We start from the raw sequence: 27,856 nt of genomic DNA, 5'->3' as shown, positions 1-27,856 counted from the left end.
TAATACTTGATTAATTAAAATATATTTCCGTCTAAATGACTTATCAAAAATTTTACAAAACAAATATTGTGACATGTAAGAAATTGTTATTGTATTCATTATCATGCAGGGCTCTCATTTCAAAATTTCTCAGCCTAAATATTTAATTATTTAAATTGAATTCAAGTTAAACAAAAAAACTTCAATTTAGATATTGAGAGGGAAGTATGAAACTAGGCTTAATTGGATTTTAGATTTAACCCCCATCCCCAGCCTTCCCACTTTGAAATTTCAAATGGCACCCCTATACTTTTATACTTAAATATGAAAGAGCATTCAATTGGTTATACAACTCATTCATTTGTTTCTGACTTAATTTCATATGAGGAACTTTGTAATAATTATATACATTTTGAGATAAATAATGCTTGTGTAAAATATTTCAAATATCACCCCATTATTTTTGCAGAAGTGGAACGAAATTTCTCTAGATTTAAGGCTGTGTTTTCTAGCAACAGGCAATCATTCTCCTTTTAAAATTTGAAAACGTCGTTTGTTATTCACTGCAACGATATATGATATTTAAAAATTATGTAAAACAAAAACGTAATATACTATCATATTAACATAGTGAAATAATAAGGCTGATACTTGTCAATGTAATATTAGGTGTATTTTCTACAGACAGAAAATAGCATATAGTCAATGATATTGTGACGAACCGAATAGTTGGAACACGAAATAGGAAAAAATGTAGCAATCAAAATGAAAAAATTACTGGATAAACATGATGGATATTTAGTTCTATGTAAAATTTGTGACAATTCCAAAAGAAACTTATAATAATGATACAGATTTTGAGATAGACAATGCTTGTATAAAATATTTCAAATATTTCCTCATTGTTTCTGCAAACGTGTAACGAAGTTTTTCTATAGTATGTAAGGCTGTGTTTTTTTTTTTCAGCAACTTGAATCATTCTCCTTTGAAAATTTGAAAATGTGGTTTGTTATTCACTGCAACTTTATATGAAATGAAAAATTAGGTCTATATAAAACAAAAACGTAATACACCAATCATATTAATATAGTGAAATAATAAGGCTGATACTTGTCAATGTTATATTAGGTGTATTTCTATAGACAGAAAATAAAATGTCTTTAAAATAGTGCAATATTTCTTTAAAGAAGAAAATGATGTCTTTACATTGAAGGGTTCGGAGCCATAGTGGGCCAAGCGCCATTTATTAAAAACGGAGAAAGCAAGGGTTAAAGGTAAGTGAATACCATAGTTTAATGAAGACTGCCATATCATTTAGTTTAATGTGTATACTTTATATTACTTGCTATATATTTCCATTGAATTATGGTAATAACTTCATTTTAGCCGTTGTTTTCTACGGTTTTAGTAAATGGCGCTTGGCCCACTATGATTCTTTAGCAGAAAATTGTCTTTCGAAGTCAAAGGAGTGGCATTCAACCGCCCAAATGCTGAAGACTAACTTACCGTGATGATAAGCATGAGCTCAAATGAACGAAAGACACTGCGTTAACTCACCCCAACTCTGAGACTTACTCAAAGTCACGAAGTGCACTGGTAGTATAACGGCATATATTTCTCAGGTCTAGTAATAAGGCTTCCAGACGTTTGAGATGGGCAGGGCATGTAGCACGTATGGGCGAATCCAGAAATGCATATAGAGCAGGCCTGCAGAACTCGCAAAGTAGGGGAACTATGACGTCAGCCTCACTCCACTTCTATTGGGGATGATCGACTTCCGCCCCGAGAATGAATGTTGATGCAGCCGAGCGTAACTAGAACGCCGTGACCGCACAGATATAAAAGGTGGGTGGGATATAAGAGGAGAGGAAAACAGTCCCTCACAAGAGCTACAGTTCTGCAGGTCTGATATACAGTGTTAGTCGGGAGGCCGGAGGAAAAAAAGGCCTTTGGGGACGCCGAGACGTAGATGGGAAGGTAATATTAAAATGGATTTGAGGGAGGTGGGATATGATGGTAGAGACTGGATTAATCTTGCTTAGGATAGGGAATGATGGGGCGGCTTATGTGAGAGCGGCAATGAACCTCCGGGTTCCTTAAAAGTAAGTAAGTAAGTAAATAAGTAAGTAAGTAAGTAATAAGCAGAGCTAGGATTCATATGTAGTAAAAGCTAATGTTTTTAGTCGGTATAGTTTATAAATATGCAAGCCATGTCCCCCATCCTTATACTTGCCACTTTTGTCATTCATTACTTCTGCTAAGGGACTTTAATCCTCTTAACCAGCACTTACAAAACAGCGGGGGATTTAAAAGTTGCATTGTCTAGTCCTTGTGACTTTACTTGCATTTCGAGTCTTGTCAACCAGGCTTACAACCTTCTTAACCGGCAACACATCGCCTCAACTATACTCTGCGTCATTCTTAACTATTACTACATATAAATCCTGGCTCTAGTAATAAGGCTGCGTGTTACCAAGTTTGAATACTGTGAAATTTGGTGCGGCTCTCCGGCAGATACTGTTTCTTATATTCGGCTCTCTTGTAATTTCTAGTGAGTACCACTGTAGAAATAATAATTGAATACAATAAAAGCAGATTAGAAGTAGATCAGTGTGTAGTGAGTTAGAGCATAATTTAATCAAATAGGATACAGTATAGTGTTTTTAAACAGTATGAAATACTAGAGGATATGAGTAATTGTTAGATTTAAACGGTATACCTAAATAGTTTAGGCTTTAACCCTATATGTCAACATTATCTCGTGCAATAATTGGTTCCAGAATCGTGTATTAAGACTTAACATTTATGACCATTCTTGCGCCATTAAATTTCTGCTGTTGTTTTCAGTACGCCATAAATACGAAATATACAGGAATATGATGAATATAACAATGCGAGCAAGTGAACTGGCTCCAATATATCAGTGTGGATGGGATTTGCAGCGAGACCGACAACTGTGAATGTTTTAATAATGTGTGCCTTATGAAGTATGCTGCAGGAGTTGGTTCAAATACCCATTATAATAAATCGCGGACAGTACAATTTAATGAATGCTGAACTGGGATTTGCAGACCGGAAGTAATGCGCTCTGTTGGATTTATGAATTGGGGAGGGGGCAAATAATATGCGCGTAAATGCATGAACGTACACGACGTCCAGTGAAAAACATGTTCAGTTAATAATTATAAAACGCCGTTGCTTAGCAACCTAATATATTCAATACGCTTTTTTATATACTACTTTGTCACTTCATTACTACGCATCGATAACGGTTCTCTTTTATCCACCCACGCTGAATAGGGACGAAACCTCTCATTTAATGCACCAGAGACTTTTTTGCGTGTTAATGAATTTTTATATTTACAGTTTAATTTCGACAATGCTCTATTTGGTAAAGCGAATAACGTAATCCGTATTTTTACAGGTCATTGTGCAACTTCAATTAAAAAAGGCTTACAAAGACGAGCGAATTCTCTTTCAACTGAAACAAAATAAAATCGTTATCATCGAAATCAAGGATTAAACCTTCCGGCCCTTCCCGTCTCAAAATTGTTGACGATACCTTTTCGAAGATTGACTCAATCGCTATAACATTTTACTGGAAGTGGTACAATATTGCGAGGGTCGTCCCAAAATATAAATTTCTCAATATTACATAATATTTCTTACATAACATACTATACACTGTGTTCTTCATTTAACTCTTTATTTTCTATTGAGAAATTTGTCTAATCGTGAGACAAGTTTTCAATGTCACTCTCGTATTGTTGTATCCCGACCATTGAACTAGCGTTTCATCACTGAAACACCGAGTACTCGTACAGCTGCAGTAATTGTTATTCCATTAACTGGATTTTTAAGTTCGTTAATTAACGACGCTTCATGTCCACCGCTGTGGCTGAGGGGTTAGCAAGTCTAACTCCAAACCCAGCGGTCCCGGGTTCGATTCCCGGTCAGGACGAGTTGCTTGGGTGAGGTTTATTCGGAGTTTCTCCCTCACCCCTATGGATGAATATCAGGTAAATTTATCAGGCGATTGGAACCCCACTTCACGCCACTTCATTTCCTCCCCCATCATCCTTTCCTCATTATCCCGTTTCTGGTTTTTCAGATCACTCTACAGACGGCCTCCCGAAGCTGCTGGCTTTCTCGACAGGCCTCCATGGAATGTAGTTAAGCGACGTTGGATGACTTCTGCAACGAGCACCCGAGGCGGACCTACTCGGGGGAGGAGTTTCGCCTCGGACCGACAGAGGTGCCTTGAAGGAAGTTGCCGAAACAGGAATGGTATATGGATATCTGTCGGCTGTAGGGACCGATCGTCTGGGAGTTATGTGGTTAGGGTTGGTGCGCGTAGGGGATCTGTGGCACGCAACTCACTCCATATCGAGGGTTAGCGCAATAAATCTCAACAGATCGCAGTGCTGGGCCATCCGTGCCCCCCTCAGTTAAATTCCATTCCAACGACGCTTCATCAACTGCTATGCTTACCCATAGTATGAATGAGATTAGCGTGATAATGTTAGAGAGATGAATCCAATGTTCAGCGCCGAAAGTTACCCAGCATTTGCTCTTAATGGTCTGAGGAAAAATTACGGAAAAACCTCAACCAGGTAACTTGTCCCAACCAGGATTTCAATCCGGACTCACTAGTTTCATGATCAGACGTGCTAACCGTTACTCCACAGCGGAGGACGTGGGTAGATGGATATTGTTGCGAAATTATGGAAGATAACGGTAGTTCCCGAGAAACGCTCTCTGCATCATCTGCTTTTTTCACCACAAATTCCGTCACAATATGGTTCGGGGATCGAACCCGGGCCGCCTGGATAGAAGACCAGCGCACTAGCACTTGAAACACAAATGTGGCTTACATGAGCTTTAGAAATGGATCTCGTTTGCTCAACATATAGTATTCATATGGTTTTCCTGTATATATGGACATGGTGTTACAGAAGAACGGCGCACAACCTCTTTAAGAAAAAGAAGTTCTTGATATTGATGCATTGAGTTCCAGAATACGATTTGACATCAGTTGGTGCGGCCTGGTAGACCATATACATAGCCTTCAAAATAATAAGCCAGACCTGACTCTACCCAGTTTCTTTGTTACGGATTATGTATGTATATGGAGAGCAAGATTGGAATATTGATGGTCTAAAAGTAAACATTATTTCACCTTTTGGAAAAATTACTCTGAGGTGCAAGATTACACATGGGAGGGATTAATCTCAAGATGTGAACTGTGTTGTATACACAATGGTATGTACGTTGAAATATAATGTGATCAAACTTACATCCTTCTGCAATCTATTACAGTTCGATGGCTTTCTACAGTTTTAGCAATGTTTTCTTTCGCAATTTATGTTTTAATGTTTGTTGCATTGTACCTCAAAATTATATGAATCTGTTTTTTGTTTCAACATTGTGATATTTTTCAACCAAACGATAACCTAGGTAACTCAACCCATTTATAATTCCGATTTATAATTTTTTCCATCTATTACGATTTCATCTCTTATAGCAGGCATGCCAGAAATCAGACTCTAAATGTGCAGTTATGTGCGCGGATCGCCGGTCTGTGCAGGTTGCATCAATCAAGCGTTGCTCTTACCCGTTCTTAGCTGGAGGGGTGTACAATAATCTATTCTGCGCTTCTAGGGTTGGATTAAATAGACATTTGGACATTAGAAACATAGTTAGCAGAACGAAAAAGAACACAGTTATTATCAGTGTCTATATTGGACAATTGTAATACAAGAAACTTTAGGCTTACTCAGTTATGCTTCACAAAGTAGTTGTTTGTAAAGCATAATTTATTAATATGATTTTTATACAGTATTTCAAGAAAAAAATTACAGTAATTTCGAAACGAGCAAGTATTTCATTTTACATAGTAGGTACTAATTATTTTAAAGTAATAGACCCTACTCTTTCATTGTTCGTCAAGCATTATTATTTACTGTGACCATTATGTATGTATAATAAAATATTACTGCCAATTAATTACATGCAGTAGGACACTGTGAAGCTTTTACACTGAAATCATTTCTTTGCTGTATGTCAATATAAATTAATATTAATATTAATAAATATAAGTTAAGCTTAGAATTCAAATTCACGTATAGTTTATTTGAAAATGTTGAGAGCAAGTATCGAAAAGTTGGGAGCGTTACTCAAAGAAATTAAAAGTGTACTTCACAAGTTGTGAAGCGACGATATTCTCTTTATGTCAGATTTAAAGATTTATTAATATAAGTATATTGAATTAATATTGTGACGTAAGATGGAAAATTTGCCATTATATATTTTTCCAGAAAATTTTTCCTCCTTGAAAATAGATGCTTTCTTCTCTCCTTACAACCTCAAGAGCCTCACATGTATTCCTCACTATATTCTCATCACTTACCAGTTTATGAAATGAAAGTCGTAAGTCGTCTATCCTTTGATGGCTGTGTTAGTACAGACTCCAAAACAACGCCATTGTCAAGTACGTTTTTCCGTGAGAGTACTGATTAAGAAATAAGCGCTGATAATATCATATTTTTGAGAACTTTACTAATCTGATCTAAATTGTCACCTCACAACACTATTATCTCATAGGCTGCTGAAAGCCTTTCATTTTAAAATAATTATTATTGTTGGCTGAGGAAAACATTATAACAATTATGTTATATGATTCGTAATTTCACTTCTCCGTTATCTGTGAACTCCTCACTTTAATTATCATAACTCATTCACAGACACAGCCAAATCGGCACTCGTACTGAAACTGTGTTACTGAAACAAAAGCTGCTGCAGGTATTGTATAGCCCTGTCGCGTTCCCGTCCAAGGCGATATACTCCCTCCAGATAGGGGAATAGAGAGTGCACATCGCACAGAGACAGTTGCACAATGTGCAGGGTTTTGACATGCCTGTCTTATAGGCTTTAGTCCTTGAAACGCCGTATCTTTAGTTTTACTTGTTGAAATTTTCATAGGCTATTGATTAGCAACCTAGCTCAACTTATGTCATTACCTGGGAGTGAAACTTGTTATCCGATGAAACAGATTAGAATTTCCTTTACTATAGCTACTGGTTTGTTTACTTGCGCGTGAGCAGTCATGATCAGCCGTAGAGAAGAATAGGTAGTGACCACAGATTTCCGCATAATGACATGAAGCGTAGAATGAATATAGTAATTTCTAGTAATGTAGGGGAGTCGGTAGGTAAATTAATTAACCATTTCAGCTTGAACTTACACACTGAAATATAAAAATTATTTAAGCATGCCAGTAAACTAGTTATTCAGAAAATTAAAAACTACGAGTTACATCATTTATATTCATTATTTGTAAATTTTAATGACTTATTCAACCCATAAATTGTTGTACAGATAAATGTTAATATTGTTAATGCACTCTCAGAAAAGGTTAAAACAATGAGTTACTTCAAGGATATACAAAGTATTAATTGAAGTGTAGCATTTCTCACTTTGGAAGAATTCATTTTGAAACAATCATTCAACACTTTCAATGTTAAAGTTGACGTGATTGAAGCATTACAAGCTCTCATGTTGAATTACCCTGAATTTACACCTACTGTGTTGAAATATGTCTGAGTTCGTAGTGCATCTGTCGAATAAATTGATGCATGAAACATTTTTTAACATTATTTTGACGCTTATTGCGCAATACAGGGTTATTTTTTCATGTAAAAATCTCTTTCCTATTTATATGACATTTTTGCGATTATCTTACGGCTAATTTGCGATAAAACGCGAAATACAATATTTTTACCACTATTCTTTTATCGAAATTAATATCGAATTCTGTGGTCTCTTGCTCATGACGTAAGTTACTCGTCGCAGTTGATAAAGCGTCGTAAAATAACCAATTAAAAAGTTACTCGTCGACTGCAACACAAAGCAAGCACTTGATGCCGCAAAGTTGAATAACCTAACTCCATTGTCATTACTAGTTCCGTGTAGGGTAACTTTTCCATTAATCGGTTTAAAAATATCCTCCCGTCGTACATTAATATTGAAATCCCCCAGCCAAATTTTCATGTGATATCTAGATAACTGATCAAAAGTGTGTTCCAATTCCTCATAGAAGCTATCATTTATATGGTCGTCTTTCTATTCTGTAGGGGCGTGAGCATTTATAACCACGATATCGCACCATCCACCCTTAAGTACTAAATACGATAACCTGTCACTGATAAATTCGACTTTTTCTACTGCTTTTTCTATTCTTTTATGGTGATTATGGTTTCCTTTCCCATAATACAACAAGAAATCTCCTATTTGTGATATGCCGTTCCCATCTAACCCAACCAAATATACCGGTAGCCTACTCCCACAAAGCTCACTCTACACAGCTAGTTCTTTTGTTACTAATGTTATCCCTTCTGTTCTATATAGAATTGTAACATTCCAAGTAGCGCATCTCATAACCTTATTCCTTTGCTATGGTCGTACCAGAGAATCAGTCCCATTTCCAGGCGTATTTTTGTGTTATTAATATTTCCAATGTCTTTTAGTGTACCTGGGTAGAGCACTGTAGCTTTAAATTACACAGATAATCGAGATAATATTGCAAGATTTGCACTGTGTGCTTTTGGCTTAAATATTTAATTTTTGGTAATAATTACCTGGTATCTGCTTGATTTTCTAAGCACCATGTTTTCTAGAATGTCTGTAGGATTCCTCGGATAACAGGGGCATATGTAATATGACGAAATAAAAACGAGAGAGAATACGTTCTACACTTGCTAGCATCTTACAGGAAATCCTATATGAAAAACAAACGGGTTGTTTGTTTGGTATCACATTGTCTTTTACGTTGCAAGTATCCCTCTGGAGAAGAAAAGAGATGTATAGCGGAAAGTAAACAGAGTCTTGGAATCAAAACGGTATAGTTTTCTTCTTTACGACGATATATTGGAAATGTGATTCTTTTTATTTCGAAAACTAATCTTAGATGTAATGACTTAAAACTGGAGGTATATGTATTATTTGATTTTCGTGTATGATTCCATATTACAGGCAAATATTGAGATGCAAAATTTGACCAATGAAACGCTTTTTTATTTGCCACCAGTACACCAGTGGAATAATTATTTTCCCAAATACATTTTAGAGTATAAATTTATTTAATATCTTAACTGAAGCACATCAATTTATGTCCACCATGCCTCATTAATGGAGCGAATTTGAAGATAGACTAAATTATCCTGGAAGAGAGACTATGTTGACACTCACAAAATAACCTGAGGAAGAGACTAGTGAAGTTCTTTGTGTGGAGTGTGGCATTGTATGGGAGCAGAAACATGAACATTACGATGAAGTGAAGAGAAAGGACATGAAGCATATGAAATGTGGATATGGAGAAGAATGGAGCATGTGAAATGGACAGACAGAAAATAAGAAATGAAACTGCTAGAAAGAGTCGGTGAAGAAAGAATAATGCTGAAACTGACCAGGAAGAAAAAAAAAATGACTATCACTGACTGAGAAGAAACTACCTACTGAAGGTTGCACTGGAAGGAATTGTGAACGGGAGATAAGTTCGGGGCAAAAGAAGATACTGTATCAGATGATAGACGACATGAAGATATATGGATCCTATACAGAGACTAAAAGAACGGCAGAAAATAGGAAAGATTGGAGAAAGCTGGGTTTGCAATGAAAGACCTGCTCTCCGCCAGAAAACTATGAATGAATGAATAAGACAATTTTAAATTAAGCAAGTGATGAGCTTAATCTCCTTATGATATATAATGATCTGTATACGGCAAAAAGGATGAATAGAGTTGCCGAAACATTTAGCACTATATGCCATTGTTGTATGACACTTAGGAGGCAGACCGGACCTAGCTGGTACGTAAACACAGAAACAAAGCAAATACAGTGTCATTCTACGAGTATACGAGTGTATAGTATACGTCCACGTACAGGAAGAAAAGACACAATGTTATCAGAGAGTTTATTTTCATAAACTTTGAGATCAGCCTGAAACTTGTAACATGTACTACTGCAAGTGTTACGGCGTGCATATCCAAATGATATGTTAAATCTGGTGTTGAAAATCTTTCTTTAGTATTCATCAGACACATCGAAACGACCTTGTGAAATATAAATTTCATAATTTTTTATGTTGAGATTGTCGGGAAAATATATCCGATCACTTTTTGACTGACCATAACGGCTTTTCCATCCCTTGAATGGTTTAATGTGGTTGGGCACACTTTCGAAGACATCATCAGGTTTTTCTTGTGATGATTATGTTTGTCTCGTTGATCTTTACTTGACATACCTGTATACTTGAGAGAATTCTGTGGTACCTGAAAGAGCTTGTAAGAGATCCCATGCAAGGAAATGAATGCTTTCAAACACATTGGTATTTCGTCCATGTTGTTAGATTTTAACACCCTTACCTTGTAAGAATACTTCCTATAATGTAATTTAGCTGCTGCAAAGGAATATTTCAGAAATGTCCCTCATAAGAGGAAGGCAGCCTATAATTTCAATTGTCGACATCGAAAAATCGAAAAAGAGAGGAGAATTGGGAGGACAAATTAAAAAGGTACGCAAAACGTGTCCTTGCAAGGGGTCGGGGGGCTGTAACAAACTAAATATATGAGCTGCAAGCCTGTTGGCCACTAGTCTCACTCCGGTTTATGCTTCTCCACTGAAGGAGTTCTAGAAAATTTTGAAGGGGAAAGCCGAAAATGGACGTAACCCTTTAGGTACCACATACGCGAGGGGGACGGAAATGTGATCAAAATGATCACGGGACGGGATGAGGATGAGGAGGCGATGGCTGGTGTAGATCTGCACATTGAAATGAACTGTGTCGTTTCGCAGTGCAGGAGGAGTCGAGAAGACTCTGTCGTCTCTTGTTCGATGACAAGTCAGGTGAAGACCGCCAGGAGAGACGCCGTGAATTCTGAATCTGCACACTGAAGGTTCCCTGTCCTTTCGCATTGCAAATGTATTTCATTATTTTACGAGATCGTATAAATTCTAAACTAGGGCTTTAAGTTGTTTGTTAGAAAAAAGGGGAACTTATGGGGAAGGGCATATAGATCCGTGGCCCATTTCTCTTAGGGCTCATCCCGACATTTGTCTTAACCCCTTAGGAAAACCACGGAAATACCTTAGGCAGGATGAGTTGTCTCAATATAAGAGACTAGCCAATTTGGCTTTTAGATAATAGGTCGATTGATTATGAATTTAGGATAGATGTAATTATTAATTAATGTAAAGTAATTAAGGGGTTCATGGGGATATGAGTACAGGTCCGTGGCCCATTTCTTTTAGGGCTCATCCCGACATTTGTCTTAGTGTCTTAGGAAAACCACGGAAAAACCTTAGGCAGGATGAGTTGTCTCAATTTCAGAGACTAGCCAGTTGGCTTTTAGGTAAAATGACTCTATGAATCGATGGATATATACTAGCCAATTGCCTCTATGATAGTTCCATCGATCAGCAAATGTAGAACAGTCAATGAACTTTCGTTTTTATATGTGAATTTATTTTTATGACTGTACCTATAGTCCCGTCGCTCTAATTTCCGGCAGCCAATCGCGTTGCAGGTCGGCTGCATTTAAACGTGTGCGTCTTGTGATTCGCTGATTCATTTCTTAAGGCTCGATAAATACTTAATATAATCGCCCGCCATTTTAGCTCCTTCGTTGGCGTTCGCAGAAAGCACACGAAGACGTTATTTGCCGCTCAATTATTTGCTGAATTACATTGCGTTTGATTTATTATCATAGGAGCTACGACATGATAATGTTTAACGGTATGGCAAATAGAATCCTCGTATGGTAGCTCAGCAACGTAAGAACAAAAATGGCGAACGTTACTACCTACCTAGACTTTATAGAGCCTTCACTTTCTAAGACGTAAGCAAAGAGGCGGAGTCACGCCGGAAATAACAGCGTCGGGACTGTAGTGTCCTTTATTACATTATGCATAATTGTATCAAAGCACCTGGAGCATATTAATATTTTTCCTTAAGAATTTATGCTCATTAAAGGCTTCATTTAAATAGCTATTAGTGTATGTTATAACAATTTGGTTTTTCTTCTTTAACTCGATCATTCTTTCTCTTCTCTTACATATTACATTACTTTAATAGTTATTAAATTAATTAATAACCTATCGTAAATTGTATGCATTAAAAATAACATAGATCCTATTATTACATCATAACAAAGTACTAATGCATTGAGAACTCTTTGCTGCTGGTTACTAGTAGAGTAGTGGGGACAACTCCTTGGTTGCCGCTCCTTCCTCCGCGCAAGAAAAGCACAACGGACAACATGCTCTCGAATGCTTATTCATCCTTCTTGTCGTGAAGTCCTCATATAATATCATGTTCATATCCTAGTAGAAAACACTATTAGAATTGGCAAGTATGAATGCTGTTTATTGAAGATGGAGCCTATTTATTTCACGTAATTATGTGAAGATGGCTTTTGGAAGCAACAGTATGTAATTTGCCACTGAGCCTTTTACTCGCTCTCACAACCATATTAACTGTTGGCACGTGTATCATGTTCAGATTGTCTTTCCGCTGTTTCGTACACTCGCTAAAGGCACTTCCTGCTTCCTTGTGCCGTAACTCTGTGATCTTCTCATTATCCCGGAATATTCACTGTAGGTGAGATGAAACGTTGAATACCTACCTGCTGAAGGCTCAATAGTATTACATGCTTAATAAACTGTCAAAGGGAAAACTATAGTATGTGAGGCGAAAGGGTGAAAATGTAACGATTGATACGAATAAGCGAAATAATTGCAATACAACTGCTTCACGGTTGCTTCCTTTACGAAATATCTCGTATCATTTTCCGGGAATCAATTTTTTTTTCCTAGCGTACCTCCAAAACACAGGATGGCTTAAAAGTCGCTTTCCCCAAACACTTCCTCACATTCCTTTACAGATTTTGTTCAAACTAGAGGCCCTGTCTCTCGATGCAGAACGTTTAGACACCGATGTACAGATGACTGAACATCGACTTTCACCAATGACTGTTCGGTCATCTGTCCCAACTGATGCAGATCCTGCGGTTTGTGAGCAAAAAACATCATTTTGCAGGGTACCACGCGGCGCAAAATCATATGGCGTCAGGCCGCACGATCTGGGTGGCCATTCTTTTGTGCTACGACGGCCAATCCTTTCATGGAATTGCTGGTTCAAGAAGTTCCTCACTCCTACACCAAAATGAGATGGTGCTCCATCCTGTTGTAATATCAACTGCATATCGGCAAAACGAGGGCTGTTTTCAAGACATGACTTTAGAAAAACAGTTGACGCATAAACATGGATGTAAAACCCACCACTTATTACACCATCTATTCGTTCACTCTACAAGTATGAAACCCAAGAACGAATATTGAGGAAAGCGACTTTTAATCCACCTTGTTTATTTTTACCCCCAAATTGCATTGCAATTATATAAGAATTAAGAAGAGACTATGATTGATGTTGTACTAAAAATAAATTATTATTATTATTATTATTATTATTATTATTATTATTATTATTCAGTAGTTATCGATGCAATAATAATAATAATAATACGTTGCACACTAATGCAATGTAAACATCACAACAGCTGATCAGTTGCGAGTACTACGCAAACCGTCTGCCATCTCGACAGTGTTGCCAGATTTTTAGACTTCTTTACGCGACTCGACAGTCAATGTTTCCAATGTTTCTTCAATCGATTAATTCGAAATCTGTGAATTTTCTAATTAAAATACTGCTGCAACATAAACATAACAAACGTTCTCTTCGTTGGTATACAAGAAATTAAACCGTATTTTAAACTGTATTCGTAAAATTCGCGATCGAAATGTCGGCATAAAAGTATAATTTCTTCAGAAACCTCGCAAAAACGAGCAAAATGGTACTAGACTTTTTTGTTCGTTATATTTTAAGGAATCACATCCTACAATTAATGTACTACCTTATATTCCACCCTGTATATTTATTATATATGCAGTGTTTGTTATCATTTCTGAGATATTATTATGTTAAAATGTTAACTTTTATATTTTCTTATGTTTATATGTAATTGCAAGTCTCATTATTTCAAGAACATTTATTTTATTCTTTTGATTGAGTTTGTTAGGCTATGGTTAGACATTATTATTACATCATCCCTATTCCCATATAAAGACAGCTGCAACTGGATACGGACTGGAAGCTCGAGGAAGTCAGTGTGAATTTTCTCGGTGCCTCAAGTTATATCACCGATAACAAGTAGAAGTGCCTTCTCTGTTGTTTAGTTTACATAATACAAATATCTGAGAGCTAATATTTGGGTCATGCCACGCTTAAAGTGAATATTGTAAGTAATTTCCAAAACTTTTGATATATTGAATAATTTCGAGGGAAAAATTGTTCCGGAGCCGGGTATCGAACCCGGGACCTTTGGTTTAACGTACCAACGCTCTACCACTGAGCTACTCGGGAACTCTAACCGACACCGATCCAATTTTTCCCTCTATATCCACAGACCTCAAAGTGGGCTGACAACTGTCAAGCAACCAACTTCGAGTGCACAGGTAGAGCGTTGGTACGTTAAACCAAAGGTCCCGGGTTCGATACCCGGCTCCGGAACAATTTTTCCCTCGAAATTATTCAAATCAACTTTACAGGGAGTTATACCTGAAAATCTTGATTTGCATTTTGATATATTAATTCTTAATAAAGTTTTAAAACCTAATTCTTATACATAGATCTTATAATGTTATCTGTCACGGAAGAGAAAATATGAAATATTAATTTTTGCACGATCGTGTTTTTTGTTGTATTTACAGATACTGTTGTTAGACCTTGACAGTTAGAATTCCTACACAAAAACTTGTTGCTAGGGAAACCATTCTTCAGAACATAAAATTATACTGAAATAGACTCATTACTAGGGCTAAGAATTGTTACATTGCGCTTCATGCGCCTCTGACTTTAGGTACCAGTACGTAATTGCTTTGGGGTGGGGGATTTCAGTGTGTTTCGTTCAGCAGTGAACTTTAATTGATCGGTTACATTACGACCGAATACCGCTATTCGTAACAGGCAACATTCAACGTGTTGTAAAGAAGAATAATAGCAAGATGCCGAGGACGAAATTTGTGACTTAATTTCAAATGAGAATATTTGTAATAATGATACAGATTTTGAGATAAATAATGCTTGTGCAAAATATTTCAAATATGTCCTCATTGTTTCTATAGAATTGGAACGAAGTTTTTCTAGATCTAAAGCTGTGTTTTCTAGCAACAGGCAATTATTTTCCTTTGAGAATTTGAAAATGTGGTTTGTTATTTACTGCAACAATATATGAAATATGAAATATTAGTGAAACAAAAACGTAATACACTATCATATTCACATAGTGAAATAATAAAGCCGATACCCGTAAATGTTATATTAGGTTATTTTCTACAGACAAAATAAAATGTCTTTAAAATAGTTCAATTTTTCTTTAACAAAGAAAATGAGTTAGTGAGTGAGTGAGTGAGTGAGTCAGTCAGTCAGTCAGTCAGTCAGTCAGTCAGTTAGTTAGTGGGGTTTAAAAAGAGCGCGTCAGCTACTATGTCTATTTGCGCCCTTAAGAAAATGACGTCTTTAAATTTTTCTTTAGCAGATAGTTGTGTTTCGAAGTCAAAGGAGTGGCTTTCAACCACCCAAATGCTGTGGACTAACTTACCTGATGATAAGCATGAGTTCAAACGAACGAAAGACTGCGTTAACTCACCCCAACTCTGAGACGTACTCAAAGTTAGAGGCGCACGAAGCGAACTGGTAGTATAACGGCATATATTTCTCAGACCTACTCATTACAGTGCACTTATTGTTACTTAAGCTTGGTTCAGACGGTCCTTGTTTCCGTGATGGATTCCAAGGTGGCTAGCAAGCTGGGTGCCGTGGTGGCTACGATGATAGTTGTTGTTCACACGGAGCTCGCTCTTTTCACAGTTCAAATTGGAAAAATTATCTGCTGTTTCATCTGTTGCCAACACTCATTGTAAAAAAAAACTAAACAGTGAGTGGAAAACAACTGAAGTCCTACATTAATAATAGTAAATATCGTAATAAGGTAATTGAACCATGAGTGCAAAACAGCTAAAGTTCGATATTTAATTGCTGTTCCTTAGAAACTTAAGAATATAGAAAAAAGCAGGTTCAGTTGGAAATCAACGAACATGGTGACATGGTTTCAGTGGTGATACTATATCATCATCTTTGGTTTCCAGCCTGCAAACCATCAAGAAAAATAGCGAGAAACCTACCCTCTAAATCCAGCAAGCTAGCCACCAAAGCAGTCACCAGAGCGCATTACTTCCAGCTAGTGAGCATGCAGGGTAGCCATCAGCTCAGCCACCTTGTAATCCATCAGAGAAACTAGCACCGTCTGAATCGGGCTTTAGTTACCATTACAGTATAGTTTTTCGAAGGCTTTAGAATAAGATTGCTCTAAATTTTCGATTCAAAATATCCTATATTGTATTTGCAATTTTAAAAATATGATCGTGCAAAAAATGTTGTATAATACACATTTATGAAGTGTATTACAAATTATCGAAAATTGACAAACTCTCTCTGCTCGTTTTTCAACTTTTACTCGATTTTGTAAAAAGTACTTTCAAACATTGTATCGAAATATACTTTTTTTTTTTTTAAATGAAAGGCTGTTATCGATAATGTCATTAAAGGCATACAATAGTTTTTTCGAGGAGGTTTGAAAGCCAGAAAATATTGGACGTTGAAGACTGTAAAACTAATATAGAAATGAAGTCTTATAAAAGATAGATTTTCTTCATTTGTGGCAATCGACTGAATCGAAACCGATAATTACATCGCGATTCATTATAGTCTGACAAAGTAGTTATGTTGACAGGATGTTAAAACTAATCTAGCAGATAGTGTCGATATGTTCTGTGAGATTTAGGAGTAATTTGGGAAGAGTTATCGTTCTGATAACGCTGGACGCAGTAATCTGGTGTTATGCGCTGTGATAATGTCTGAACACCATTATCCCTGTGTGCATGTCCGCTGTTTTTAAGTCCCTGCAGAGTAATCCCAAAGTACCGCACTAGATAGGGCTTGGGCCACAATTAGTATCTGTCACCTCGTGGCCTCGCAATTATGACCCATCCTCAGCACTGTTTCAAGATCGTCATTTACAGTCATCAGCCGTCTTTCTTGCCAAATTATGTGGTACACAAAAGCTGGCTTTCAAACAGCATTTTTATATTCTTAAATAATTACGGTGTATCAAAAGATAATCTTCGTAAAACATAAAATTTGAAGTGAAAGTGTAAAAAAATTAATAATAATAATAATAATAATAATAATAATAATAATAATAATAATAATAATAATAATAATGCTGAAGCCGATCAGGAAAAATGCACTGAGAGGAATGATAAATGAAAGAAGTTCGAGACAGAAGAAGCTATCAGATGAAAGACAATATTAAGATACATGGAGAGCCTCTGGCGTAGCTCAGTCGGATGAAGCGCTTGCCTGCCAATTCGAAGTACCGCTCGTGCGTGGGTTCGATTCCTGCCGATCCGGAGTTGCGCTCGGGCGTGGGTTCGATTCCTGCCGATCCGGAGTTGCTCTCGGTGGTGCGTTCGATTCCTGCTTGGGTTATTTCCGAGGTTTTCACCAACCGTAAGGCGAATCCTCGGCCTCATCTCGCCTAATGCCATCTTGCTATCACAAATTCCATCGAGCTAAATACATACAGTTGATACAGTTAAACAACCAAGTAAAAAAGAAGGTAAATGGATGATATTCGGCGAATAAAAAGGATACCGAAAATAGAAAACATTGGAGAATTCTGGGTTTGCAGTGAAAGAACTGCCCTTGCACTGTGCATAATAATAATAATAATAATAATAATAATAATAATAATAATAATACAAACTTCATTACATAATTAAATAATGTAATTAAAAACATGATAGTTGAGAAATTATGGATGTGGCTGATCCTCACGCTTTACAGTTTGTAGTGTTATCCATAGAGACATACGAGTACCTAATTTTTTATCTTCATATGGAAAAGTGGCCCGAAGGCTATTATCCCAGCCAAGACTTATTGTTCCTTATCATTATTTTATTTATTTTTAGTTGGTTATTTAACGACGCTGTACCAACTACGAAGTTATTTAACGTCGTTGAGATTGGTGATAGTCGCGGCCCTGTAAGGTCCGGGTGGCGTGGGTCGTGTAAATGCACCTAAAAGGGAGAGGTTAAACTAAGAGGAAGAGATTGGTGATAGTGAGATGGTATATGGCGAGATGAGTCCGAGGGTTCGCCATAGATTACCTGGCATTCACCTTACCGTTTGAAAAAACCTCGGAAAAAACCCAACCAGGTAATCAGCTCAAGCGGGGATCGAACCCGCGTCCGAGCGCAACTTCAAACCGGCAGGCAAGTGCCTTAACCGACTAAGCCACGCCGGTGGCTTATTTTATTTATAAATGATTATCCTTTGGAATCTGAAGTCTGACTAGTGTATACTAGTCGGCGAAGTATGCAATGGAGGGGGAAAGGAACTGGCCATCTTACCCCATTATCTCCTGGCCTAGTTGCCTCATAAATGGTGCCTTCTTGGTATCACATGTGAGGTTCAGACCTGTCTTCGGACAGTTGACTAAACAACAACAATATTCTTTGGAAATTTATCCTTTGAAGAGGTGTATCGTGAAGATACAATTTGCAATTTTAAATTTTATTGATATCGTATTACCCAATGTTGAAGATGTCTCAAAGGAGAAAATGTTTACACAATAAATGTATGTAATGTAAACAGTTTTAGTATTACATTGGTTATGAAAAGTTATATCACCGGTTTATAAGGTAATTAGGCCTACATCATTTATTAAAATTATCGATAACAGTCCGCTTTCAATTCAGAACCGCCCCAGTTCTCTCCGTACTTGAACTTGCAGACACCTGGATGGTAAAGAAATTCATACTTCAGTATATCATCGTCGGCGACCTAATCTTTGTTATTCTAACCGTTGAATTCGAGATCCGCTACGTCTAATCTGATCGAGGTGATGAAGTTTAAAAATCCTTAGCAAGCCTACCGCTGCTGGGAGGAAAGTCAAGCTTCGAGGTCCATGTCGTCGATTTACGGGGAGTGGGTAGTATGGCTGTTGTGTATAAGTGAAATAAATGAAGAAATGTTTATTATTACGCTTTAATATTTAAAACTATCAATTTACAATTTTTACAACATACACACAATATTTTCAGGTATATTTAATTTTTTAGATTATCTTCCCATCTCATATACTTGATTTTATTAAAAAAATTTAAACCTGAAAAATATTAATTACATTTAAATTAAAAACATAGACTCAACTGTTAGATTTGAGATGAGTCAGACCCTACCATCTGAGGTCAGCAAGGAGAAACAACAAATTTATGAGCCTACTATTTCGTATTTTCGTGAAAAATACCTGATGGAAGTCACCTGGAAAGTATATGGTTTAATAATCGGAGCGAGGGGCACCATCCCAAAATTAACTGAAAACACACTCAAAACACTTGGAATCCATGATAGTATTCCTAAAATAATTACTTCAAACATTAAAAGATCTGTGCGAATTCTGAAAAATCATTTATACGGAATATCATAATTGCCCCCTTTTCTATTCGTTAGTGTGTGATTGTTATAAATAGGCTATATGTATAATTTATATTATTTCTAAAATTCAAGTTCTAAGTTCACATTAAATTTGACTCATTTATTTACTGTAGTCATTATTCTTGTATGTGTAATATTATTGTGTGTTTTTGGCAACCCAGGATGCCTAGGCAGACGATTTCTTGGAAATAAATTATGTAGAGGAACATTTTTCACATAAACCACTGGGGCTAGGAGGCTAAACTTTTGCATACTCCTATCACATATGGCAGTGAAGAAGCATGGCAGCTTTCACACAGTTATAAGAATTATTATGGATTTTACAGCTAGTAAAGTATGAAAAAATATGAATATTTTAAAATATTTTTTATGACGGAAAATAATTTTTTTCTATTGAACAAATTTACATGATGTAGTGAAAGTGGCGAATAATGTAGCCAACTGCATTTGAAATATGTTTGAATTTCTAGGAATCTGAAGTGCAAAGGGTTTCTGAGAAAAGGTTTTCTAATATACGTATGTTTTTAACTTAAATTTAATTCATATTTTCAGGTTTTATAAAATCAAGTATATGAGGTAGAAACTAAAATATACCTGCAAATATTTTGGGTATGCTGTAAAAACTGTAAATTGGCACATTCAAAAGTTAAAGAGTAATAGCAAAATTTCTTCACTCATACACAAAGCCATATGTTCAGACTACCCAGTCCCCTTAAGGAATGTAAGGAACCGTAGAAACTGTTCCTGGTAGAGGATTCCTGGCAACATTTTTCGTCTGTCTTTGCCCACGTTAAATTTCGACACTTGAACATTGCCATGGTCGAAAGCGTCATAAAATAAAATACTACTACTCTGTATTTCGGGCCGAGAACATTTATATAAGGTGAGATCACGAGCCGAAACGAGTGTTTTACTACAATCCATTAGGGTAATCGGGATTTTCCCGTCTCTGATGGAATCAAACACCGTGGTAGAACTGATATTGTAACAATTTTTATGAATTTCGGTTAAATCAGGAGGGCGTAATTAATCAAACCCACTCTTCTCACCTCCACATTGAGGTCTCCTGGGATTTTTTAAGATGCTAAAGAGAGAGTGGTGAGAGGAAAGCAACGGGAAAATACCGCGTTTATCTTGCCAAAGAAAAATTGTAAATATAGCATGATAAGTCCTTCAACTGAAAAAGAATAAACTTGCGAATTCGAAATGATGCAGTAAAACAAGTGGACAGCTCCATATACTTGGGGTGTACTATAAGCAGTAACATGAGCTGCTGCCAGGAAGTCAAAAGGACAGCAGTGACAAAGGAAGCTTTTATTATGGAAAGAAGTGTCTTCTGCGGACCTCTGAAAAAATAACTGAGGAAGGGACTATTGAAGTGCTTTGTGTGGAGTGTGGCATTGTATGTGACAGAAACATTGACAATTACGACGCAGTGACTGGAAACATTTGAAATGTTGATATGGAGAAGAATGGAGCGTGTGAAATGGACAGACAAAACAGGAAATTGAACTGTGCTAGAAAGAATGGGTGAAGAAAGAATGGAGCTGAAATTGATGAGGAAGAGAAACATAACTTGGCTGAGTCACTAAGAAAACTGTGTATTGATGGATGCACTGAAAGGAATGGTGAACGGGGAAAAAAAAGTTCGGCGGAGACAGAGACAAAGAAGAAAAAGAGGGAAGATTGGAGAATGCTGGGTTTGCGAGTGAAGAACCTGCCCTTGGGTGTTGATGGTAGTCCACCTGTATGTAGGCAACAATTACATACGTTTGTCCACAAGTAGCATATATACACATGCGCAGTGTGTTGTAGGCGAAACATACAATAAGGGAGCTCCAAATTTTATTTCCGTTTCTGTACATATTACTATGAGTTTGTTGTTTCAGCTCTATGGTCACAGTCAGCTTGAATATTGACACTATACCCTCACGCTTTACCTCTTACCAACACGTTCTTCAAGTGCTACAATGCATGCGGTACACCTGTCTAACCACCGGTTAATTAATAATGTAATTATATGCTCTAACAAGTCGCTTAGTTCCATAATTCAAGCTCTGGTTACTGCTACTACCCGCAGTAACAAGAGCTCGACAGAACTTTTAATACGGAAAATATACCTGTGATAATATTCGCAATACAAAAGAAAGAAAAGTGTGTGCGCAGGGGTGAGCTACAGAAGCGGCTAAGAAGTACAAAATGACTGTTACAGTAAGAATTACACTTATTTTTATGCTTCCTTTTATTACTTACACACTTTCTTCACTGTAAATTTCTTTGAAAATGTTATAGCAAATTATTTATTTATTTAGGAACTAGACGTTTTGTCAGCCAAGCGAAATACTGTTTGTGATTTATAAATTCAACCTGTGATGACATTGATGAGAAATATGATGGTCTAATTCAGCCATAATGCGTAAGAGATATTAATTATGGTGATATAGTTACAAATTTTTTAATTTTTATTTATCTTTTAGTTTGTTATTTAACGACACTGTAAAAAAAAGACTAAGAATTTCAACTAGGAAGGCTACTGACCTCGAAGACAATGAAAAATATATTGAAAAGGGTGTTCACAGAAACAATGACTATGTGTAAGCCTACACAATACGTCTATATTTGATTTGTAAGTGAAAAGATCTGAGGATATAACATACGGAACTGTGTATACACGATATATATATTTTTTTTATTAAAATACTGTTATTCATTAGGATATAATATTATTGTCTTGCTAATATATTCAATTAATACATTAAACCACATGAATCCCACTTTTGTTGCCTAAATTTACATTTTCCACTACTAAGACGCCACCATGTCACTGGGGAGCAAGTGGACCTCACCTATGCATTAATGTGTAACAAAACGACCTATTCATCCTATACCGAGAAAAAAATACTGTATTTAATTTCATGTTGAAGTTTGCCGATAAGCTATTAATGTTTGACTATAATTATATGTGTACAAAACCGCCTTTGCTTATCATAAAATAAATAAATTTTCATTAACGTTTTCGATACTTGTGTATCATCTTCAGATGTGAAATGTTAGATTAATATGATGAAAACCTTGCCTATTAGATGGAACTTATTGTGGTAATTATCGGGTCATATTAGTGTGATTGCTTGGACTTAACTTAGGTTGATCTATGATATACATGCTATGTTAGGTTAAATCACTGCGAGTCATATGATATGATCTAAAATATAAAATAAAACTGTTTAAGAATTGTAACCACTATTAGCGTAGTTATTGAAATGTGAACACTTTGTATAAACACTTTAAAAGTTTAAATCACTTTGAACATGTGTTGGCTGTATTTGCCGATTTAAATCACTGCAGGTCATGTGATATGATCTAAAATATATAAAAATTAAAAATTAAAACTGTTGAAGAATTGTGACCACTATTAGCGTAGTCATTGAAATGTGAACACTTTGTAAAATCACTTTAAAAAATTATAATCACGTTGAACATATGTTGGCTGTATTTGCCGATTTAAAGTTCGTTGAATAGGGCAGTTTCTGTTGATCTTGATGTTTGACGTTGAACTAAAGCGCAGTGTCGTTTTGTCACTAACATGTTTATATTTTGTTAAAATGCGTGTTGTTAAGACGTTTCATCCAATTGTAGTTGATGAAATTGATGTAAATCATAGATATTTTACTGATACAATAAGTTCCATGTAATAGGCAAGGTTTTCATCATATTAATCTAACATTTCACATCTGAAGATGATACACATGTATCGAAAACGTTAATGAAAATTTATTTATTTTATGGTAAGCAAAGGCGGTTTTGTACACATATAATTATAGTCAATACTGTATTTAATTTCATTCATCAGTGTTCAGCAACAATTTATATAAGAATGGACTAGCGGAAACCTAGTCAAACGTCCGGATACGAACTCCGGTCCGATTTTTTCGTGTAAAGACACAACAAATAAAATGTTGGTCGCGCGACAGCCCTTAGAGGGCCATGGTCTTCCAGGCGACTGCTGGCCTCTCGTACACATGCCTCAACAGAGGTGAACGATCATTCAACCAGTAAAGGGGAAACGTGTGCTTAGCACGACAACATTCCCCATATTCAATGTAACTTTCCAAAACTCATCGCAATGCTAGGTGGGCACCGGTCCCATACACTGGCCGAAATTTCAGTAGAAATGATGACTCGAACCAAACGCTCATTCCTTAAATCCAGTCCAAGACAAGATGCCTCAGGCCACGCAGGTATGGACTGGGACAAAATATATAACATCAGATGAAATTCAGTGTTAATTTGTGGAGATATATTATAGATCCAACATCATGTTACGGAAAAAGATATTATGCGTATTATTTAGATTATAAAACTTGCAATTAGATGGGCAGGTCATATCCGAAGAATGTAATTAGAATTAATATGCGAAAGGAATTTCATTCAGAGTTCTAGGAAACAAGATCCATAGGATGAGTAAGAACAAGATTATAGAAGAGACGCATTGTAGGCTTTAGGAATACGATGTTGGAGGAGATCGTGAAGAATGGAGACGTTTATTAAGGAAGGCCAAGGCCCGGAAAGCTCTGTAGCGCCATGATGAATGGATGGATTAGATAGAAACTCTTTATATAGCTTTCTCTATTGAAACGATATATTTCAGAATGCAGTTAATTTAGCAGAAGGAGCTTTAAGAGTCTTTATTTGGGAACAAAAATATAAAAAAGTAATTCAAATTTAGCACAACTTCATTTAAGTTTCAGCGTTCAAGACGTAAATAACTTTATTACAATGACTACTATTTCATTGTGTAATTCCTTATACTGAGATCACAGGACTCTGCATAAACGTTGCTAATTCTATTAAAATATGTCATTAAATATTCATTCACTGAAATAAAAATCCATATAAACAGGAGTATTTTAATTCGTTATTTTATGACGCTTTATCAACTGATAGCGTCTGAATGAGATGATGATAATGCCAGCGAAATGAGTCCAGGGTCCGACACCGAAAGATACCCAGTATCTGGTCGTAATGGGTTAAGGAAAAACCCTGGAAAAAACATCAAGCAGGTAACTTGTCCCAACTAGGATTTGAACCCTGACCCGCTCGCTTCACTGTCAGGCAAGCTAACCGTTGCTGCACGGCGGTGGACAATAGGAGCATTAAGACCACACATCCACAAAACTCAAAGGCAATTGTGACTGCAGGGAAATTTGGTAATATTTAAACTACAAACATACAAAGATTTACAGGCATAATTGCATGTAATTTGTATAGTGTTATAATGAACCATTTAGGAACGTCTTAAATTGTGAGCCAAAACTTCTAAGTATACAGTTTTCCATTTACTCACTATTAAATACTATATGAAAAAGAAGTATTAAATTTGCATCTAGCGCAATCGTCTCATAAATAAACTATGTTAGGAAGCTGAAATTTTGTGTAGGCTTTAAGATCTTATACACTATTATGATGTTATAGAAGTAGGGACTTCCGAGTATTTTTATAGAAATTTTAATTACAATTACATGATTTTAATAAATAAAAAATCAATGTAACTAAACACAGAAACGTTAAACTGCAATAATCTGTTATACGTTATGGTCAGTCATAAGCTCTATAGTCCCGTCGCTCTTATTTCCGGCAGCCAATCACGTTGCAGATCGGCTACATTTAAACGTGTGCGTCTTGTGATTCGCTGATGATGACGTTATGCATTTCCTAAGACTCGATAAATACTTAATATAATCGCCCGCCATTTTAGCTCTTTCGTTGGCGATCGCGGAAAGCACACGAGGACGTTATTTGTCGCTCAATTATTTGCTGAATTACAGTGCGTTTGATTTATTATCATAGGAGCTACGACATGATAATGTTTAACGGTGTTGCAAATAGATTCCTCGTCTGGTAGCTCGGCAACGAAAGAACAAAAATGGCGAACGATACTACCTACCTAGAATTTATACAGCCTTCACTTCCTAAGACGTAAGCAAAGAGGAGGAGTTACGCCGGGAATAACAGCGTCGCGACTATAACAATTACCAGGTGTTTATTAACGGGAGTAAATTTTGTAATTTTCAATAAATTAATCCATGCCTTGATTCTGTTTCTTTTCATTCTAGACGACATTTATGTAAACCTATCGACATACAGTAAGTCATGGATTATACATATTGAAAATTACAGAACTAACTTCTAATAGTGCACGCAAGCACGTCTTTTAAATTAGATAAAATTATTGATAGGATATGATTTACCCAACAGGCACCTACATGTAGAATGAACTTCCATGTATTTCTAATTCTGTAATATAAAGGGAAAAAACTGGGTTTTTTTTTTATAAAACAGTGCTATATTACTCTACAGGAGTAAAATTTTCTGTTGAATGTATTCTTAGAGAAGTAAACCTTTACCTCAGTAATGTGTTTAATAACACTGCCTAACGTGAAATTTACCGGCGTGAATACAATACATGTTTTAGTCCATTTTCACATGTAGATTCTGACAAAAAAATTACAATTCATTTTGATTTTCAGATAAATCGATTACAAGATTATAGGCCTACAATTTATTTAAAGTTTTTCAATTGTTTGATTTATCATTTATATTGCAAATTAATATTATAATTTTATAATCTGAAAAAAGAATGCTTAAAATGTCACATCACGTCATAATTTTTAGACATTTTTAGATATTTTAGATAGCCTATTCTACATCGAAAACGAGTTGGCGTGCCACCTGGTAATAGGCATGTCATATGTTGGCTACGCCTGTTCTACACGATTACTTACATACTTACAAAATGTAAAGATGAAAATGTGTTATTTGTTATATCATCTAACCAAGTCTTTGTCAGTTATTAGGATACGGTAATAAATCTCTTTTCTTCTAGAAGTAAATACCGTAAGGAGAGATAAACCCAGGTACAGACCGGTCTGACACTTCTAATGGGTTGTAAAGTAAAATTATTTCCTGTACAAAACGTGATGTAACTTATGTGAGAATATGTGTTTCTGTGTAGACTTAATGGTTTATTGAGTGAACTAGGAATTGAGCATAATCCAGATGACTGGCGATTGTTTACAGATTCAATTAAGATTAACTTAAAAGCAGTGTTACTTCATAATTGTAATAAATTTCCATCTGTTCCAATTTTCCATTCTGTAGGTTTTAAAGAAAGTTATAGTATACTGAGATTGTGCGTATTTTAAAATATGAGGATCATTGTTGGAATACATGTGTGCAGTGTCCGACGATACGATCATATTTCATAATTTCTCGGATCTTTATCTTTGTTCCGGCTCAACGATCGCAGAACTTTACACTGTCTTTCTCTCCTATTTCAAATTCTCCGCACCTCAACTCCAAGTTATCTGTCGTCTCGTCTTGTGTATTTATGCTCCAACCATAACCTAAATACTAGATCTCAAATCACCGGTACATTGAGTATACCTCATTATAACACTTCCCGATACTCTTCAGCATTCAACGTTTCAATTTCTCGACATTGGAACTTCCTACCCCATACCTTAAGGGGCCTAAATACTAAGTCTCAGAACACCGGTACATTGAGTATATCTCATCATAATACTTCCCGATACTCTTCATCATTCACCGTTTCAATTTCTCCTCATTGGAACTTCCTATCTCATACCTTAAGTGGCTGTCAGACATTTAATAATTTCAAAACCCGGTTGTCAGCTAGACTGCTTAGACTGTGAGCTTTCCTAAAATATAATTTTTTCTAACATATGATTTTTATTTTTAACATATAAATTATCTTTATTATTTTAACATTTACTTCGATTCACATTACTATAATTGTTTGATTCTTAGAATTACATGTAACTAAACTTCTTTTCATTTTGTTATTATTATTATTATTATTATTATTATTATTATTATTATTATTAATATTAGTATTGTTAATAATAATAATAATATTATTATTATTATTATTATTATTATTAATTGTATATTGTTCTGTATTTCTGCCATTTTTATATTTGCTATTATTCTAATACTGGTTGATAGGAAGAGAAGGCTTTACGGCCTTAACTCTGCCAGTAGAATTAAATCTATTAAATATAGCATATATTATATATATATATATATATATATATATATATATATATTGTTATAATACTGGTTGATGCTGGTATGAGTAATCCGTACATAAATGTTCCGTACAGAAAATATTTAATGCCGAATGAG

This window comes from Periplaneta americana, chromosome 8, assembly GCF_040183065.1.
Source record: "Periplaneta americana isolate PAMFEO1 chromosome 8, P.americana_PAMFEO1_priV1, whole genome shotgun sequence".
NCBI lineage: Eukaryota > Metazoa > Arthropoda > Insecta > Blattodea > Blattidae > Periplaneta > Periplaneta americana.
This window is presented reverse-complemented; position numbering follows the sequence as displayed.